The following is a 21,773-nucleotide window of genomic DNA, read 5'->3' on the forward strand; positions in this document are numbered from 1 at the left end:
CTCCATCCCCAGACGTGACCCTGAGGATGTGCGGCAAAGACCCTGATAGTCATCTCTGTTCAAATTCTATCCTCTCTGTTTCTCCTATAATTCCACCGGACTAGAAGAGAAGGGACTTTGCGTTTCCCACTTGTTCTTTGGCATGTCCTTCTTTGCCCCGCCCTGCCTGACACACAGAAAACTTTATTATCTAGTTTATTCAGGCCTGATAACCTTGATGATAAAGACAGGAAAGAAGGAATTTATACAAGAGTTTTCTTTCTTAACAAACACTGGCTTTCAAGCTGCTATGCTTCCTGCTTTGATCAGTACAATGTGAATAACAAAACTCTTTCTCTTCCTATTTTTCAACAATTCTAACCTTCCCAAACCTTAAAAACAAATTATGTCTTAGGGTGAGTAAGAAGAAAGTCCCATCCTTGACAGGTTTCAAAATATCATCTCTATAGTAAACGTTTGCGAAGGTAAGCTGCAGAAGCATTGACCGAAGACAAAGAGAGCATTCTAGAATAAGCATGTCCTAGCTCATGAGAGCTGTGTACATCTCGTCCCAACTGTGTGTTCAGTTAAGTTACCTTGGTAATCTGACATCAACCATGTCCGTAGTATTTTTGCTAAGGAAATCAGAAAATGTTACAAATCAAATCAAGATTTTTTGTTATGATTTTTCTTTTTTTCAGAGCATCGTTAAAGATTTACTGGCACATCACTGCATAGAGTATATTGCAAAACCAAGTTTATATACAGAGGAAAGCTATTATCCACACGGGAGCTAGCTACCCAACAAAATGTTAACGTCAGGCCGCCTAGAGGGTCCCAGAAGTGCCCTCCCCAGTTTCCTTACAACCAAAGAACAACACATGCAAGCCCTTCCTGCTAATTCGTTCGACAAAGGTGATGGTCAAGTCCACAGGTACGCCAGGCTCTAGGCCTTAACGGTATCAGTAGTACTCCCTCAGAAATGCAGTTTCTTCAACTGTGCCTCAATATATGTTACCAAGGGCAGTAAGTCTTCCACAAGCTTCATAACAAATTCTGTTTCTATCATTGAAAAGAGGCTCAGATTTAGCAGGAGCGCTAAATTTTGACATTGAAAAACAATGGCCACAATGTATTTTTCACAGCTATGTCAGGCCATAGTTTACGTGATATTTTCAGGTCACTTGTGGTATATGGTTAATGGTCAACACCGGTAACAGGTCTCTTCAACTGTTGGAGTTTTGTAGAATAAATAAAAAACCCTAACTTGATGCTTCATTTTTAATCTGATGTGTTTCCTCTGTTAAAAACTAAACCATCTTATGGGTCAGTCATGGGGAAGGATATGTTAATAGCAGACCCTTGCTATGTTTTCCAAATTTACTAGAATATGTACTCAAGAAAGGTCAGTAGCAACAGCAGGAAACAACATTGATCCAGGACCAAAATTAAGGACAAGATCACCTCAGAGGAAGATAAATGGTTAGAGTCTATTATGCCTCCTCTGTCTGTACAATAAAGTCAATGAATGCTTTATTCTGGAATATTGTTCTATTCTATCTTGGTTTTGGAGTCAAAAATTAATTCCACTGGGGTTGATTTTTGACATGGAATATGAAATTGGAAGATGACTTAGCTTAAAAAAAAACAAGAAAAAAGAACAAACCGACAAAAATCTCTTGAACGTGTGCTGCTCACCGACCCCGTCATACACGCTAAGAGGGGAAGATAGTACAAAGCCAACAATGGGGATGTGTTGGAGGGATATAGGGCATGGTTTCAGAGGGACACCCCGGAACTCTCCCAGGAAGCTGGCACCCTCCACAGCTGCACAAATTCCCGTGGGAAAGTGTATATGTGTTGTCAACTTTTCCGAAGAAAATACATATTTTCTAAATACAAAACTAGGGCCTATTCATATGAGATCATAAACAGATAAAAGTCAAAGTGCCAAATCCTGGTTTGAGCCAGACAATACATCTGAAAGTCTGCCATCCACTTCAGCAAGAGATTGAGTTGCTTTGTCTAAAATCCAGTCCTTCTTCTCCAAAGATATCCATTTAGGACGGGATTTTTCAATCTCATAACTGTTGATGCACTGAACAGGATAACTTTGTGTTGTGTGAGGCTGCACTACACATTGTACCAAGCACCGTACAACATACCGGCCCCCACGTACTAGACGCCGCCATCATTTCCTCTTCCAGACACTTCTACGGATCCCTGGGGGGCCAAATCTGCCCTAGCTGAGAACCACTGATTTGGGGTAAAAGAAAAACTCATGAGGTACCCGGGTGGCTCAGTTAGTTAAGCATCTGCCTTCAACTTGGGTCATGATCCTGGGGTCATGGGATTGAGACCCACATTGGGCTCCCTACTCAGCGGGAGTCTGCTTCTCCCTCTCCTTCTGCCACTCGCCCTGCTCATGCTCTCCCTCTCTCTCTGACAAATAATTAAAATCTTAAAAAAAAAAAAAAAATTGTATGTCACGTGATGCAGAAAAAATAATTCCAAGTGGATTAAAGAACTAAAATGTCTAAGAAGACAATCATAACAGTACTAACAGAAATGATAGTATGTTTTCACAATATCATTTAAAATATAGTGTGTGTCTGGGAGTTAACTAATTGAGGATGTTCTTCATTAAGCAGGACATGAAATGCAAAAGCTGTAAGGGATTTGATTATATGCAAATTAAAATCTTTTGTAGGGTAAAAGGTGCTGTAAGAAAAGCTAAAATATAAACCACACAGCACAGAAAAATATTTGGAACATATTATAGATTCCCAAATATTACACGAGTCTTGTTTTGTTCAGAAAAATTTTCTGCTGAGAAAAATGGAACCCACATGTTTGAGGCCTAAAACAGCTTTCTACTATTATGGGAGCTTTCTCAATTCTTTCTCTTAAAGAACAAAATACCATTGTGAGAACATACCAAATTGATAAACCTATTCAGTGCTAACTTTAAGTAATTTGCCAAAAATGCAAAAGAATAAAATAAGGTAGGTGAATTGCGTATCTGTTAGATACAATTATAAAAAACAAACTGTTTTAGGGGCACCTGGGTAGCTCTGTCAGTTAAGTGACCGACTTTATTTCAGCTTACGGTCATGAGCTAGAGCCCCACATTGGGCTCCACACTCAGCGTGGAATCCGCACGAGGGTCTCTCTCCCTCTCCCACTGACCCTCCCTCTGCTCATGGGCACGCACGCATTCTCTCTAACAAATAATCTTTAAAAACAAACTCTTACAGAAATTACATTACAAAGCAAGTATGTGCTATTATTTTTCTTCCCTATCTTTTTCATTCCTAATCATTTCATTTCTCTTATAGTCTACATGGCAGGCAAACGAAATTTCTTTTAGCCGCCTGACTGTACCTATCTTTCTGTCTCTTCTCAAGGCCCTTGAACATGCTGTTCCGTTTGGAACAGGATGGAAATCCTCTACAAGAGTTTCACTTAACTCCTATTCATCTCTTGGAACTCAATTTCCCCATTACTGACTCTGGGAAACATTTCCTTACTTTATAGACTTTAACCGGGTTTCGTTAGTTACATGTTCTCATATCACTCCAAACTTCTTACAGTGGGAAGTAACTACTTTTTGGCTATGTACTTAATGTCTGTCTTACCCACATACATCTAAGCCATGTGAGCTCAAGGAATGGTTCTGCCCTCATCATAAAATGCTCCTGTTCCTAGTTCAGTATCTGGCCCTGAAGTGATGGTCAATAAATACTTACTCTGTAAATATCTCAAGAGTAAATGCTCAATACTGGATTCATACTTAAGCGGTTGGCAAAGTATAATACCTGGTAGAGAGCAGATGTTTAGTTGCTATGGAACAAATAATCAAATAAATATTAATAACAAGAGTGATACTGAGAGGCAGATATAATAGGAATAGAAATTTGGACAACAGACTTCGGAACAGAATGAAGAAACAGAAGAAAAAGATATCTGACCTTCAAAAATGTTCTCTGTCCCCCAAAGACACAAATGCACTGACCCGAAGGGGCACCTGCACCCCAATGTTTACAACAGCAATGTCCACAACAGCCAAACTATGGAAAGAGCAGAGATGTCCATCAACAGATGAACGGATAAAGACACACACACACACACACACACACACACACAAACTGGAATATTACTCAGCCATCAATTAGAATGAAATCTTCCCAACTGCAATGACCTTGATGGAACTAGAGGGTATTATGCTAAGTGAAATACGTTGAGTCAGAGAAGGACAATTATGATTCGACTCATATGTGGAATTTAAGAAACAAAACAGAAAAGCATAGGGGAAGGGAGGGAAAAATAAAACAAAATGAAATCAGAGAGGCAGACTCTTAACCATAAGAGACTCTTAACCATAAGAAACAAACTGAGGGTTTCTGGGAGAAAGGGGTAGAGGGATGGGATAGCTGGGGGACAGACATTAGGGAGGGTATGGGATGTAATGAGCAATGGGTATTATATACAACTATAATTATATACAACAATTATATACAACTGATGAATCGCTGAACTGCACTTCTGAAACTAGTAATACACTATATGTTAATTAATTGAGTTTAAATTACCTTTAATTTTAAAAAAAAAGAAAGAAGGAAAAAAATGTACTCCGTCATATGAATTTCAAATAGTTTCTTTCCTCCAGGTCACAATTGGTCAACCAACTTTGCTCATGGGAACTTTAAAATTCAGAACTGCCTAAATTTTGTGTAACCAGTTTATAAATTTCTTCATGTAAGTTTAGGAACCAAACAGTAATTAATTTCAAACTCTCCTACCCCAGAAGTGTCAGTAATCTATGTGCCAGTTTTGGTGAAAAACTAAGATAATCCTTAAATAAAATTACTGCGCTCTGATATGCTATTCCAGTTGGCATGGGCTCTTATTTTCTGTCAACCTGGTAATTAAGAGGTCCAAAAATCAGGAGAATGTCCACGACTATCATTATTTTTGCCCTCAGAATGTTCTCTCCCTGGTATTCCCTGCAGTCTTTAAGCCTTGCACACATCACCAAGCAGTAATCCCTTCAAAGCATTGAGCAGTGAAGACCGACAGTGTTTTGCATCCCCTCAGAAGTCCAAACAGAGCTACGGATTAAGGCTGTATGTGAAGAAAAACCTAGAATGAACCCTTGGGATAGCCAAACAACTGTTAAGATATTCTCACAAAGCAGCAGCAGAGGCTGCTCTCAGTGAGCAATGATTTTGAGCATTCTTGGGGAAGCTGTTGTTCTAATTACCGCAGATCCATAACATAAAATGAAGAAGGCCAGTATCATCTTTTAAAATCTCGAAGTCTGCTGCCAACAAGATTAAACTCCGAAAGAAATTTAAATTAACATGTTACCATCCTTTTATATTGGGACCCTTGTTTAATTTAGTTCTTGATCTATATCGTCACTTAATAATGTAAGGGCATTCCATTTTTCACGTTTTTTTAATTCCCTCATTTGTTTCAAATCCATCTATATCTCTCTTCAGTGTGAATAAAATCATATTATCTTGCGCCATCAACACCTTCGTTACCAAAGGGGAAGGTCAGGTTGGGGTCTACACAGCAGGAATGAGACGCCTCACCTTCCTAGAGAGCCTCAATTCCATCAGTGGAATTCTGTCTGCTTTTCCCAAGGCCAGGGGTACAGTGTGAGCCTTGAACAACGTAACTCAGCTTCAGGAAACCAGAGATCACCCCAGATACCCATGCTTCCCTATACCTTGGAACTCACACTCACCTGCCTCGAAACTGCTCAGTTTCATTGAATCCCTTCCCTCGTTTATGTCAGTCATTGCAAGAAACCCCAGGCTTCTCTCTCCCCCAGTCTCGCACATTCTAAGTACGGTGAAGTCTTTGTATAGCTCGTTTTTTTGTCTATTGTTAACTCCAGCTTAACATCTGAAAAGCATCCTCTGAGCCTTCTCCAACTCCAGGTCGGTCAGCACCAGAATGTCCTAAGTGTGCCCTCTCAACCTCATCTTGACTTTTTCCTTTCTCTGAGGACACTGCCACAGACTTTTCAAGTGCTGGCCATTTCCTCTTCCGCACCGAGTACACTACCACTGGGCCTGAAAGTGAAGTAGGTGTCCTCCCTGTTCCTTATCTCTGCTTCCAGATCATTCCTCCTCTATCTCACATAATGCAGCTTTGAACTTAACACTATCCTATTAACACTGCCCACAATCTCTCCGGGTTGCTGCCATCTCCTACCCTACACTTTTCACTTATTTATTTGTTTATTTACGATTTTATTTATTTGAGAGAGAAAGTGAGAGACAGTGCATGAGCAGACAGGGAGGAGGGGTAGAGGGAAAGGGAGGAGCAGGACTTGGGGCTCGATCCTGGGTCCTGGGATCATGACTGGAGCCAAAGGCATCCACTAAACCACAGAACGACACAGGGGCCCTTCCCCTACTCACTTTAGATTCAGTGACACTCACTCTCTCCAGCACTACTCCTGCCTTATCTGGGGCAACTTAAATATGCACTAGATAATTCTTCCAATACCCTAGGTTTAACCTCCTTTTCTCCAAGGGTGTTTATCCACCAACCTACTGCAGTACTCTCGCTGATGATCACACCTGCGACCTGTATTGTCCTATATGTCTCACCGCATGGGGCTACTGTTCCAAATGTGGCTAGTCCAATCTGCAATGTACTGAAATGTACTGAAAGTTTAACATACACACTGGATTTCCAAAATTTAATATGAAAAAATGTAAACTATCTCATTAATATTTTTATATCTGTTGATGTTAAAATGATCCTTTTGGATATTTATTTGGATATTTCAATGTTAGGTACTAGAAAATTTACAATTAGGTTTTATGAAACCCATTAAATTTCTTTTAAGTTGACTGTTGCAAACACTCCCATGACTAGTAACAGTAAAGCCTCCATAGACTCAATTTGATATCTTATCCTCCCTGATGACCACCTCCTTGTACCTTTCCACTCACTCCTTCTAGTGTCCCACCAGGATTCTCTGATCCTTCTCCTTTTCCACTCTTCCTCATGCCTTTGACGTTTCCCCCTTTATTACTTTCCAATTTACATTTTATAATCAATCATTTTACGTATCTCCTCCTGTCTACTCTCCAGTTTTCTGTCCCGTCTTCACTTTAACTTGGTTGCTTGGTGAACCCACAGCCCTGGTTAAGTCTCCACCTATGCACCATCTCAAGTCTGGAGAAAAAATGCAAAACCATATGGACTGGTTTCATTTTACCATCAAGGACTTAATCCCCTAATCCAAGATTTAGTGTCCAGAAGAATCTCCTGGAGGACTTATTAAAACACAAATTTCTAGGCCCCGCTCCCAGGGTTACATATGTGCTGGGTCTGGCATGGGGCCCAAGAATGTGCCTTTTTAACAAATGCTCAGGTGAAGCTGACTGACCCTGAACCCCACATCGAGAACCGCTGCTCAAGCAGGCCTATAATGTTATCCCCCCCAACATACTATATTTCCCTCATCTACTCAGTCTCCCATTCTCCTACATAAGTTATACCTTCTTTTTACTTTGAAAACTTTCAACAAATCCACTCTCATCCTCACTCTACGTGATGTCTTTGCTTTCTACTTCACTGAGAAATCTGAAATACAAAATTAGACGAGAACTTCTGCATTCTCTCAAAACCACTCCACCCGAGGCACCTGGGTGGCTCAGTCGGTTAAGCATCTCTTGGTTAAGAGACTCCTGGATTAATGCTCAGGTCATGACGTCAGGGTCATGAGATCAAGGCCCACGTTGGGGTCCATGCTCAACTCAGAAGGATGCTTCAGATGGTCTCTCCATCGCCCTCTTTTTCTCCCCCTTGCTGGCCTGCATGCTCTTTAATAAATAAAATCCTAAAAAGAAATTCCACCTTCCTTCTTCCCGTTAAACCAATATACTCATCTGCAAGTCTGTGTTACAGATGAATTTTCTCTGCTCCCTCCTAAAACCTGTTTTGTTTTGTTTTTTTCTCATGGGAAGTAACTCCGTTTCTTCTCATCCTTCAGATTAGTGCCTCACTCTGTCCCGCCTCTGCTCCTGGTCTCTGTTCCCATTTACAGAAATGTATGCAAAATGATTGTTTGTATCCATGGTCTCTAATTTCTTTTTTCTCTAATCACTCTTAAAACTACTCCAATCAGGGGCGCCTGGGTGGCTCAGTGGGTTAAAGCCTCTGCCTTCAGCTCAGGTCATGATTCCAGGGTCCTGGGATGGAGCCCCGCGTCCGGCTCTCTGCTCAGCGGGGAGCCTGCTTCCTCCTCTCTCTCTCTGCCTGCCTCTCTGCCTACTTGTGATCTCTCTCTCTAAATAAATAAATAAATAAAAATCTTTAAAAAAAAAAAACTACTCCAATCAACCTTTTCGCCCCAATCTATAAACTGTTTTGTCAAGACCACCAATAACTTCCATTTGCTAACCCAACATTCACCCTGTGGTACTTCTGTTACATGACCGATCACTGTCCTTTGACTCCGTCATTCCTTTCCTGGCACTTAGATATCCATTCTACATTTATCTTTCAGGACACTCCACCTTCGTGGTTTCCCTGCTACCTCACTCATAGCTCTTTCTCACTCTTCTCTCTTCATTCCTCTTTTCTCCCTCCGGTTGCAACAGTAAAGTGACACAAGTTTGTTTCTGGACCTTCCTCTCTATCTACATGCCCAACACCCGTAATTCAAAATGCCCTAAACTGATCTCATTATGGTCCCTCATGCAAAACCCACGACTACTACTGTCTTAATGTTTGGATTCGATGGTGATGCCATCCATCAGGTTGCTCAGATCAAAATGCTTGAGTCATCCTTGAATCTTTTTTTTATTTTGTAAAGATTTTATTTATTTGACAGACAGAGATCACAAATAGGCAGAGAGGCAGGCAGAGAGAGAGGAAGGGAAGCAGGCTCCCCGCTGAGCAGAGAGCCCGATGTGGGGCTCGATCCCAGGACCCTGAGATCATGACCCGAGCCGAAGGCAGAGGCTTCAACCCACTGAGCCACCCAGGCACCCCGAATCTTTTTTGAAATCTTACATCTCACACCCTATCTTACTAGAAATTCTATTGCCTCTACACTCAAAATATATCCACAAGCTGACTAGTTCTCACCACGTCTACTGTGCCTACGCTGGTCTGAGCCACCGTCCTATTTTATCTCTATTACTGTGCTGTCCTGCTAACTAGTCACCCTGCTTCTACCTTTGCCTCCATGTAGTTCATTCTCTACAGAGAAGCCAGAAAATCCATGGTATTATGCAATTTCTCTGCCCCCAATCCTTCAGTGAATCGCTCTTCAGAGTAAAAACCAAAACTTTTTTTTTTTTTTTTTGAAAGAGAAAGTACAAGGAGGGGGTGGGGGTGGGGGGAAAGAAGGGAGGAGAATCTTAAGCAGGCTCCACACCCTGCCTAGAGCCCATGGAAGGGCTCGATCTCATGACCCCTAGGATCATGACCTGAGCCGGAACCAAGCGTCAGATGCTTACCTGAGCCACACAAGTGCCCCCAAAAACCAAATTCTTAAAACGATCTAATGAGGTCCCACATGGCATAGTACTTGCCTATCGACATTACTTACTTCTCTCACTACATTTCCTACTATCGTCTCCCTTTCTCACTCTGCTCCAGCTACACTGACCCCCTGGCTGTTACTCCAAAATGCCAGATACTCTCCCACTCTAGAACCAGCATATCTCAGTCAACTACTATCACACCTAATACATAGTAGAGAGTCAATAAATATGGTTGCTTATGTAAATCAAAGAGAAGAGTTTTTGAGCTACAAAGAAATAACATTCTGAAAGTGTCTAAAGCCAGAAGAGCTTGACATATTCGAAAGGTCAAGTGAAAGGAGACAAAGTTGTAGTATCAGGATCTTCATCACTCAGAGCCAGGAGGCCATAGTAAGGGTTATGGAGTTTATATTTTAAGTGTGATGGCAAGATACTGAAATATTTGAATGGAAATTTACATGATTCCATTTATGCTTAATAGGGACCCCTCTGACAGTTTAATGGAGATTTGACTATAGATGGATAAGGCCAAAGCAAGAAAGTGAGTGAGGAACTTATTACAATGATCCGAATGAGGGAAGACGATGTCTTACATTATTAAGATGGAACTAGTAGAAGTGGAACACAGTCTATGAGTCTAGACAATTTTTTTAAGTGGCCCAAATAAAATCAGTTTGTTCAGAAAAGTTTTTAAAATTTCATTTTGAACCATGAGGGAGTTAGGCTTGCAAATAACTTCAAAACCTTGTCACAATAAAAACACTGAAGTATGTTTTTTTTCTACTTTGATGTTTGCCATGAAAGAAAAGTCATTATTTTGGAGTATCAAAACTATAATCGACATTCTGGGAAAAGTCCTACAAATTTTCAAAGGAAATGTACAAGGCTATTTGAAAGAGTACTCCATAAACAAAATGGGGATTTTTGGCCTCCATAACTCAAATTTTCCTCTTCAACTGAGTCTCACAGACTAACGGACTTTGAAGTTACTTGAAGAAAATTATCCAGAAAATCTTTTTTTTTTTTTAATTTTTCCGGTGAAAACACTTAGCTTTAGCCAGCTGGACTCAGTTTAGATGATCCCAATTTTGTCAGCAACATCCAGACTTTCACAGTCAGAAACCAGTCCAACATATACCTTCTTCTCTCCATCGGGCCAGATCAGGGTGTTGACCTTGGCCACATCAATGCCATAGAGTTTTCTCACAGTCTGTTTGGTCTGGTGCTTGTTGGCCTTGACATCCACAATGAACACAAGTGTGGTGTTCCCTTAGGTTTTCTTCATGATTGAGAGGAGTGAGGGGGAAATTTGAGGACATAGTACCCATGCTTGTTTCTTCTGGGGGCGCTCGTCGTTCAAGGATATTAGGGCTGCCTTCAGAGATACAGTGTTGGAATATGGGTAATATGTGGATGTTGTGTGTGACTGGAGACGCCTTTCAGCACCACTTTCTTGGCCTTCAAAGCCTTTGCTATGGCTGTGGGAGGGGCAGGAGCTTCCTTCTTCACCTTTGGTGCCACGTTTGTGAAGTAATACTTAAATTCCTGCCATATTGGGGCGCCTGGGTGGCTCAGTGGGTTAAGCCGCTGCCTTCAGCTCAGGTCATAATCTCAGGGTCCTGGGATCGTGTCCCACATCTGGCAATCTGCTCAGCGGAGAGCCTGCTTCCCTTCCTCTCTCTCTGCCTGCCTCTCTTGTGATTTCTCTCTGTCAAATTAAAAAAAAAAAAAAAATTCCTGCCATATGATTTGACAACAGAACAAAGACTTTCTTGTTTTCCCAAAGTGGATAAAATTCAGTATGTAGATTCATCCTGGAGCTCTTCTAGGAAAATGCTTAAAAATTTTCACTTTTACCTTAGTGTTTCTGACCCTCCTTTACTAGCCAGGGTCTCAATACTAGTGCAAGTTATAGAAGAAAATGGGAAAAATTCTCCCTTTTCCCATACTAGTAGCTACGACTTATTGAGGACTACAGACCAGGCACTGTAGAAAGAGCTCTACAACAATATTATGAAACAGGAACGATTCACATGCTATGGATGAAAAACCTAACTCCGAGAGCGTAAGTAACTTAACCAACACCACACATTCTAGATGGTGAAGTTGTGACTTGAATCAAAATCTACATTTGCCCATTTTCTTCGCATTTCAATAAAATTTTACAATTCCTAAACCTTTCTGTAAATGTACTTAAGTCATATAATATATGGATACATGCCTAGGGCTTCCTTGTCAGTTATATCTTAAGAAAAACCAACTGTATCAGCCTAAGTTCTACTATCAGTTTTCAAAATAATGTCCTTCAGGAAACAAACTGAGGGTTGCTGGGGGACAGGGAGGGGAGAGGGGGATGGAGGCTGGACTATGGACATTGGAAGAGTGTGCGCAATGGTGAGCGCTGTGAATTATGTACAACTGATGATTCACAGACCTGTACCCCTGCAACAAATAATACATTATATGTTAATTTAAAAAAAATAATGTCCTTCATTAGTGGTGGAATGAAATTTGATGGTATCCGCAAAACGGAAGGAAATACTTATGAGGCTGGATGATGTAGGATCAAACTGAATCCCACCAAATTCACAGTCACTGGGCGTTCTATGACAAATCCAAATCAGATATAAATATTTATAATGCATTTGTTTTACTCACCTAATTAGTAAAAAAAAAAATGTAACTTAGCTATTATTTTTCATATTTTAGGTAATTTTGTAATTTAATGTTAGAACTCCAAATGGGAATTGGAAATCTTGAATTCCATGTGGAGTTCTAATAGAGGATATCAAGTAAAGTACACCCTTCTCTGAATCTCAACTATTTCTAATGGATGGTAAAAAATCTGGTGGGAAGGAGACAAACCTAAAACTCATATCACATTGTATGCCAATTATTCTTCAGTTAAAAACACATGGTCCTTGGGGCGCCTGGGTGGCTCACTGGGTTCAGCCTCTGCCTTCAGCTCAGGTCATGATCTCAGGGTTCTGGAATTGAGCCTTGCATCGGGCTCTCTGCTCAGTGAGCAGCCTGCTTCCTCCTCTCTCTCTGCCTGCCTCTCTGCCTACTTGTGATCTCTGTCTGTCAAATAAATAAATAACATCTTAAAAAAAAAATCTGGGGCGCCTGGGTGGCTCAGTGGGTTAAGCCGCTGCCTTCGGCTCAGGTCATGATCTCGGGGTCCTGGGATCGAGTCCCGCGTCGGGCTCTCTGCTTCCCTCTCTCTCTCTCTCTCTCTGCCTGCCTATCTACTTGTAATCTCTGTCAAATAAATAAAATCTTTAAAAAAAAAAAAATCTGGTGGGAAGAACATCAATGCTTTTGAAATGCTTTCAAGGGAACAGGTCTTATAAAATATTTTCTTATACCATTGTTACTCACGCCATTCCACCTTTGGTTTTTCTGCCCCTGTAACCCTTACTTTGGTATCACACAAGACTGTAAAAAATACTTGACGATGCACGGTAACGTTGGGATTCAAGCTGTTAAATTTTAGAGCACTTTCTGAGAAATATCACCAATTAACACCTCTTTTCAGGAAGAATGCTTCATCAGTTCCCTAATTAGTTAACTTAGATCAGTTTTATTTATTTTTACTGGTGGTATTACAATTAACATGTAGGAATGGAGGGTAAAGAAATTTTCCAGACATGAATCTCACTGCTACTCATGAAGTTTGTTCATGAGAATAGCAGGCTGCAGAATTAGGCATCATGGGATTGACTATCTGGATGACTATTATAATTATTTCCCTTTTACAAATATATTTCACTACCTGTGTTGTATTCATCACTATTGCTATGTATCCAACGTGTGCTGGACATAACTGGATATCTGTATTGTCACTGACCACTGCAGCCAAGAAAGCTGGTGCTGGCAATTTTATACCTGCTCTTTTATGTTACTTTGAACCAGGGATCATGCTGTGGGATGGCGATACAGCAATGAACAAAACACAGCCCTCATCATTGGTAATACTGTAACAAATCTGTATGGTGGCAAGTTGGTAACTAGACTTATGGTGGTTGGTCTTTCCATAATGGATTTAAGTATCAGATCACTATGTTGCAAACCTGAAACTCCTATCACATTGTATGCCGATTATTCTTCAGTTAAAAACACATGGTCCTTGGGGCGCCTGGGTGGCTCAGTGGGTTAAAGCCTCTGCCTTCGGCTCAGGTCATGATCCCAGGTCCGGGGCTTGAGCCCCGCATAGGGCTCTTTGCTCAGCGGGGAGCCTGCTTTCTCCTCTCTCTCTGCCTGCCTCTCTGCCTACTTGTGATCTCTGTCTGTCAAATAAATAAATAAAATATTTTAAAAAAATATATACCTTTAAAAAAAACAAACACATGGTCCTTATCCTCATGAAACTTAAAATATGGGAACAGGGAAAATGAATAATCATTGCATTGGCCTGTGAAAGTTCTGAAGGAAAAAGGATGGAAATCTTGTATTCAAAGTTCAAAGTGCAAATTACAGAGGAAGAAATTTTGGACAGCTCCCACTAGATAAATTCACATTTCAATAAATCATGGAAGTGGAAGATGACGTTTAAGAATAAAACAATGGACACAGATGAGGCAGAAAACCAACAAAACCAAACTGGAAACCAAACCAACAAACCGACAAAACTGGAAACACATGGTATAATATGCCGCACAAACAACGTAAATTCAGACAACAAACTGGTGGTGGCCAGAAGGGAGAGGGGTGGGGGAGACTGCTGAAATAGGTGAAGGGGATTAAGAATAAATTTCAGCTTACAGAATGCACAGGTCATGGTAGGAAAGGCGCAGCATGGCGAATAGTCAGTAAGATCACTGGCATTGTATGGTGACAGATACTGACTGCGCTAATCATGCTAAGCGTAGCTTAATTTGTAGTGTTCTCCAATCAGCATATTGTGCACCTGAAAGTAATATGAATACAGCATTGTTATGTCAGTAATAAACAACCCAAGCTGCATTCAAAAAAGGTAGCCCCTCCAATCCCCTTATTCAAATGCGTATGAAAAGGCTTTTAAAATGCCTAAAAACTCAAAACAACACTAAAATTCACACTCACAGGACGTTTCACCATGTATAAGGCAGATGGACCCAGACTTAATTGAGCCCCGCATCAGGCTCTCCGCTCAGCAGGGAGGATGCTTCCCCCTCTCCCTCTGCCTGCCTCTCTGCCTATTTGTGATCTCTCTCTCTGTCAAATTAATTAATAAAATCTTTAGAAAAAAAAAAAAAGAAACAGTCTGCTTAAATGTGCTTACTAGTAAAAGATAGACTTCGTCACCCTATCAACGACTGACCTTTGGTCAGAATCACAGGGTCTGTACAACAAGCATGTTGGGCAACACTTTATTACACAGAAAATTTTTTGAGACAATAGAGAATAGAAAGGATCAATCGTGTAAATCTAGCAGTCAAACACAGGTTTGAAATACTCAAGTCTGAATGCAAAGGAAAAGGTCAGATGCAAAAAATGATAGAGAAGATAATAGACATGTACATCAGAGGACAGAGATCTATTATACAGACTATAAGTTTTTTTTATTTTTATTTTTTTTAAAGATTTTATTTATTTATTTGACAGAGATCACAAGTAGGCGGAGAGGCAGGCAGAGAGAGAGAGAGAGAGAGAGGAGGAAGCAGGCTCCCTGCTGAGCAGAGAGCTGGACATGGGGCTCGATTCCAGGACCCTGGGATCATGACCCGAGCTGAAGGCAGAAGCTTTAACCCACTGAGCCACCCAGGCGCCCCTATAAGTTTTTTTTTTTCAAAGGACCAGGTGAGGGGCGCCTGGGTGGCTCAGTGGGTTGGGCCTCTGCCTTTGGCTCAGGTCGTGATCTCAGGGTCCTGGGATCGAGCCCCGCATCGGGCTCTCTGCTCAGCGGGGAGCCTGCTTCCTCCTCCTCCTCCTCCTCTGCCTGCCTATCTGCCTACTTGTGATCTCTCTCAGTCTGTCAAATAAATAAATGAAATCTTAAAAAAAAAAAAAAAAAAGGACCAGGTGAGTGAAGCCTGGGTGGCATAGTTGGTTCAGCGTCCAACTCTTTGGCTCAGGTCCCAGTCTCAGGGTTGTCAGATCGAGACCTGCATGGGGCTCAGAACTCAGCATGGAGCCTGCTTAAGGTTCTCTTCTCCCTCTGCCCCTTCCCCATTCTCTCTTTCTGTAAAATAAATAAACAAATCTTTAAGGGGGGGAAAAAAAGGAGCAAATGAAATGGTAATTAAAAAACAAACAATAAATAAAATAAACCCAATCCAAGGAGTGGCTGGGTGGCTCAGTCGGTTAAACATCTACCTTCAGCTCTTGGTCCTGGGATCAAGTCCTGCATCGGGCTCCCCTGCTCTCTCTTCAATGGGGAGTCTGCTTCTTCTCACTCTCCCTCTTCCCCTCTCCCCTACTCCTGCTCTATATCTCTCTGTCTCATATAAGTAAATAGAACCTTTAAAAAAAAAATTTAAACCCACAATCACAAGTAAAAAATTTCCTGATGTCATAAAAGTAACCAACAAAAAAAAACAAAAAAAGCAGAGTACAGAGATTGAAATATTTAATCAAGTTTCAGGCAAAATCAGTGTTCAAAGGCCTACACCTAAACAAATCTCCACATTAAGTTGAAACTGAGATGCTTGAGGCAAAAAAAAAGTTTGTCCACAGTTGGACATAAATGAGGCTGGCGGCACACTGCACCTCAACACTATGAAACGACAGAAGCAACTAGGGATGTTTCTACACAGTCTGAAGATAAAACTTGTGATCCAAAAATTAAATATACAGTTGTATTCCATTACTGAGAGGGAAAAGAATATTATGGTGAGATACAGAAGTGCTCAGAAATCATGTTCCTAATACGCACACTGAGAAAAGAAACAAGAACGAAAACTCAAAGATGTCCTGCACTTGACCAAAACCCTGGAAAATACAGACTTTAAGGGCTGGAAGTGAGCACCCAAGTTGGTAAAGAAGGAGAAAAATCTAGTTTGATGTAAATATATATATTTTTTATTAGCCATAAATGTTAAACAATAACCATGCGGGGAGGGCATTATTACTTTAAAGGTTAGGAAACTGAGACACAATGAAGTGATTTCCAAGTCACACAGCTAGTCAACGTAAAAGCTGGGCACAGTGAAAGGACGTTTGTTCTCATCATTTCTATTTAACGTTAAATGGGGACCTTAGACGGTATAATCCATCAAGATAAGAAATAAAAGTAAAAAAAAAAAGGTGGACAAAGTGTCTTTATTGACAGATATGATTGTTTATGCGGAAAATTCTAATGAATGTATAAAAGGACCACTGCAGATGAGTGAAATTAGCAAGATTACTGGATACAAAGTAAATACCGAAACAAACAAACAAAAAACCTCGCAATCAATTGTATTTCTCTATACTAGAACCAAGCAACTGGAAAGTAAAAATTTGAAAACCCCATCGACGATAACATGAAGAAATAAAAATTAGAAATATATTGAACAAATGATGTGAAAGATCTCTAAACAGAAAACTACAAAGCATTATGCAAAGAAATTGAAGTAGATGAAGATAAATGGAGAGATCCAGTATGATTGAACATTGGAAGATTCAGTGTTAAGGTATCAATTCCAACATTTTGGGGTAAGTAGAAGTTGACAAGGTAACTCGAAAATGTATAAGGAGAAACAAAATAATCAATGGCTGTGGAGTCATGTGCAGTTACAGCCCCATTTCTCAATTCCCATTCACAGCAAAATTTATTGAGGGCGGTCTACTCTCCTTGCTATGAAATCCTCACCCCTGCTTTTCTCCTCAAAGAAATCTAATCAGAATTCCACCGGATAACTTCCATGTTGCAACATTGCTTTCTCGGTTTCCAAGTTATTTAAACCTCCCAGCAGCACCTCATTCAGATTAGCACCGCATTGCTAAAGCTGTCTCTGAAAAAACAAATATGTCTGATTATATTAGTTTGCTAGAGCTGCCGAGTAAAACACGACAGACTAGGTAGCTTAAACAATACATATTTATTTTCTCAGTGTCTGAAAGCTAAAAAGCCCAAGATCAGGGGCATCTGGGTGGCACAGTCGGTTGAGCGCCCAGCTCCTGATTTCCGCTCAGGTCATGATCTCAGGGTCCTCCAATCCATCCCTGCGTGGGGCTTCCTGATCAGCAGGGAATCGGCTTAGCATTTTCTCCCACTGCCCCTTGCCCCTCCCCCATTCTGTCTCTCTTTCTCTCAAATAAATAAATAACTCTTTTAAATAAATAAATAAATAAATAAATAAAAGCCCAAGATCAGGGTATCAGCAGGTTTGTTGTTCCTGAGGTCCCCCTCTTGGCTTGCAAACTGCAGTTCTCACTGTTTTGGATTAGGACCCAGGCTAAGGGACTCATTTTAACGTAATCACCTCCTTAAATGCCTTATCTCCAAATATCGTCATGGTCTGAGATACTGGGGGTTAAGGCTTTCACATACGAATTTTTTGGGGGGTGACAATTCAGTCTGTGATGGTGAAGCCTCATTTCTCAATCTTCTTTGATGGCTTCCATTCATCTTTCAGACCTATAAATGCCAGAATGCTCCAGAGTTCCATCCTTAGATGGAACCCTCGTCAATCCAGTCATTCCCTGGGTGACTTTGGTCCGATGTTTTTAAAGGACAACTATGAGCATGTAACAACCAAAATTACTTCTCCATCCTACACTTCTCCCGGGAACCCTAACTACTTAATTTTTGACTCTATCTGGATACTTAATATTGTCAATGATAAATTAAGAAAAAACACTAATACTGTGCTTACCACATGCCACACACTGCTCTAAGATCATACACAAACTTAGGAGACAGTTAGCATTTCTGCCATTTTACATTTTAAAAAAACTAAGACAAAGAGTAGATATATGAATGACCGAGTTCACAAAGTATCAGACTCCAAGATCTGAACCCAGGATTGTTCGAGAACCCACATACTTCACAGCACATGAAGTCACCTCTTCTAATCAAAGCCTATGTTTGTTTTAATCTATGTACCTATGTTCTCCTTTATATTAGAGGAGAAACTTCTTGATGGCATATTCCTCCCTGTGCCTTCTCCACAACAACATAAATTATACAAATAAAAGAATTTAAGAATGGATGACTACATTTCTCTCCCACAGTGCTCTACTAGGCTCCTAAACCACTGTTAAGTGACCGTAAGGAAGCAGATATGGGGAAGGCTGTGTTAATTCAGTCCATCAGTAGACACTCCTGTTTAGCAATTTCTGCCCTCTGCGTGCATGCACTCTTTTCTAGAGACATACAAAACCTTAAAATAAACAAAAGAAAACAAGAATCAACAGTCTGGACACCATTTCAACCTATCCCAATGCACAGTAGATCCTAAAGTGGGGCGCTAGAGTTCACGTTTAATTTGCTATCTGTAACCATTTACTGTCATCCCTTGTCTTTGCTGAAAACACTGAGAACCAGATACATTTGAGTCCCTTTCTCTAACACTCGTCCTTTTTAAGAATTATAGCACCAAATAAATGCAGGTTTTCCGTGTACATGCCAAGATCTCTCCCACCTGGAAGTTGCTTTCCCACAGTAAAATAGAGACCCGCCTTAAAAATTCCCTGGGCAGAAAAAACCCTTTTATTCATACAAACGAAGCTTACTTTAGCTAATTTGGAAAGACCAACTTTAACTGGGTCATTCCTTGATTATGCTTCTGGAAATCAGAAGGACACTTAAACTTTCCCAAGTTTGACAGGGGGTAACCACTGACCATTTCCCTAGCATCTGAAGACAATTCTAGTATTATCATCAATCACCGTAAAGAATAAAGAAAGAGTCCTTTGCCCACTCAGTATATGAGCTTCTTTATGCCAACATACCCCCCCGAGCCTCATTCCCTGCGTTGGTCTGAGTGCTCCTGGTTGGCAAATTCTGTGGTGTGGGCACAATTAATTTTTACTATTTCAGTGATTCATTAGTCTTGTTATTTATAAACTTTTGATAATTTACAGTATCCAAAGTACGATCCAAAGAACACCCGCTGAGGCCAGTGAACAAACAGAGCCCACTGACATCACTGCTTTCTTGCTGACTGGGGAATTTGAACTCTGTTCTCTGTGTTTTGAGCTCTCCGACTTGATTGCTTACTGCTTGGTGGTGAGGTCACCCCCATGCTTTTCAAAAGTGCGGGAAAACTTCTGATTCCCTGTGTTTGGGAACAGCTGTTGGAAAACAGGCCCCGCATAATTAAGAGGTCTTGGGAAATCGGACGGCCAAGACAAGCTGGTCTATTGACCTGGATTGTGCCTTTTTGGAAAATGGGTGAACTTTTGGAACTGTTGTGGCCACTTTGGGGAAAGTTTAACTTAGGCAAGTCTACCTTAAGGAACATCCTTAAAAGAGAGGATTTCAAACCTCTGAGAGACAATGGAATGCACTCTTTCATTGGTATGCAGAAGCTTCTAAAAGACAAAATGACTCCAAAAATAGCTCTAAAAGGATCCTCCCAGCATGCAAATAAAAAAAAAATCTTTGGTAAAAAAATTTTGGCCATCTAAACAGGGACAATTAGCCCATCTGCCAGAAACACAATTTGGACCCAAATGTTTTTTAGAGTCTTGTATCCCCTGAGATGTGGCTAAGTTTTTCCAAACAAAACCTTTAGGATCTCTGTGTTTGTCTGTATATTGATGTATGTCTATATATGTAGGTTATAGATATGTGGTATTTTTCTTCTTCTGGATGGTGTTGCCAAAATTAATTTTAAGAGCTCTGTTTAACTAGATTAAAGAAAAGTAAGCATTTATGAGTCAAGTATACACTCTCAGAAATACAGAAACTAGCCCAAATGATTTACAGGTTCATATAATCTGAGATAATCTTTGATAAATAAAGTTAGTTTAAGTTTGTTGGTTAAAAAAAAAAAACAGACCTGTCTGCAGAGCTATCAATGTTAAATGTAATGCAAACACACAACTTTTTCCACCTGGGTATACCACTAATCAAATAAATTTATGCCAACTCTACATCTTCAAAATTTTTCAACAATAACTTAAGATGTTGGTTAGCTGTTTAATATCTATTCCAAGAACACCTGTTAAAAGCAAGTAATTTAAATAAATGTAAATAAGTTTACACTAAGTTAAATTAAATATGGGTATTCATTGAACACCTATATCATTTCCAAATAAGATAAACAATAAATTCTAAAGACAAGTTTATCTACTTTGGCTCTTAACATTTTTGCAGAGAGAAAAAGATATGTTGGTCTATTAATAAATTTTATAAATTTATTAATAAATTTCACACTGAAAGTTTGGCAATGAAGAATACAGTTGCATAAATTGTGAAAAATATTTATAAATTCGCCACTCCACAATTGCTTACTTTAGTTCTCACTAGGAATTAAGGATTCTAAGGGTTAAAAATTCTAATTAATATATGCAATTAAGGGGTGCTTGTGTGGCTCAGTCAGTGAAGCACCTGCCTTCAACTCAGGTCGTGATCCTAGGGTCCTGGGATTGACCTCACATCAGGCTCCCTGCTCAGCAGAGACCCTGCTTCCCCCTCTGTCCTTCACCCCGCACATGTGCACGTGCTCTCTATCTCAAATATATAAATAAAATCTTTAAAATATATACATATACATAATTAAAACTATTAGAAATGACCATGAAAGAAAATGACTAGATATGGAAAATAAAGGGTTTTTTGGCTAAGAAAATGTATAAAGGACATGGGGGGTTTTGTTGTTCTTGTAGGTTGCTAAGGAAAAAAAGAAAGTAATTTTGTCATGAAGTAAAATTATTCCAGAATAAGAAAGGAAAAGCAACAGGGCAGAACATAAATGCATACAGAAGGTTGTAGAAGGTTTGTGAAAAGGAATACTGAGAAAGAGATTTTATGTGTGGTTAAGCTATGGCTGGAATGGATTTAAGTTAAAAAAAAAAAAAGAGCATTAATATCAATATCAAAAGTATTATAACTGGTACAAAATTAGAATGTGGTTTTCTCTCTGTTAAAATCGCAATTTTTTTAGATTATCTTCCTTTCTTTTCTTTTCTTTCTTTTTTTTTTTTTTTTGAGGGAGATAGAATAGACAAGTGGGGGTATGGGAGAGCACAGGAAGAGGGAAGGAGAGAGAGAATCCCAAGCAGGCCCCAAGCCTAGGCAACAGAGCTCAGATGCAAGGCTTGATCTCACAACTCTGAGATCATGACCTGACCTGAAGAGACGGACATACAACCAACTGAGCTGCCAAGGTGCCCCTATTAGTCTGCTCTTAACAAGAC

Source organism: Meles meles, chromosome X (genome assembly GCF_922984935.1).
Source record: "Meles meles chromosome X, mMelMel3.1 paternal haplotype, whole genome shotgun sequence".
Lineage (NCBI taxonomy): Eukaryota > Metazoa > Chordata > Mammalia > Carnivora > Mustelidae > Meles > Meles meles.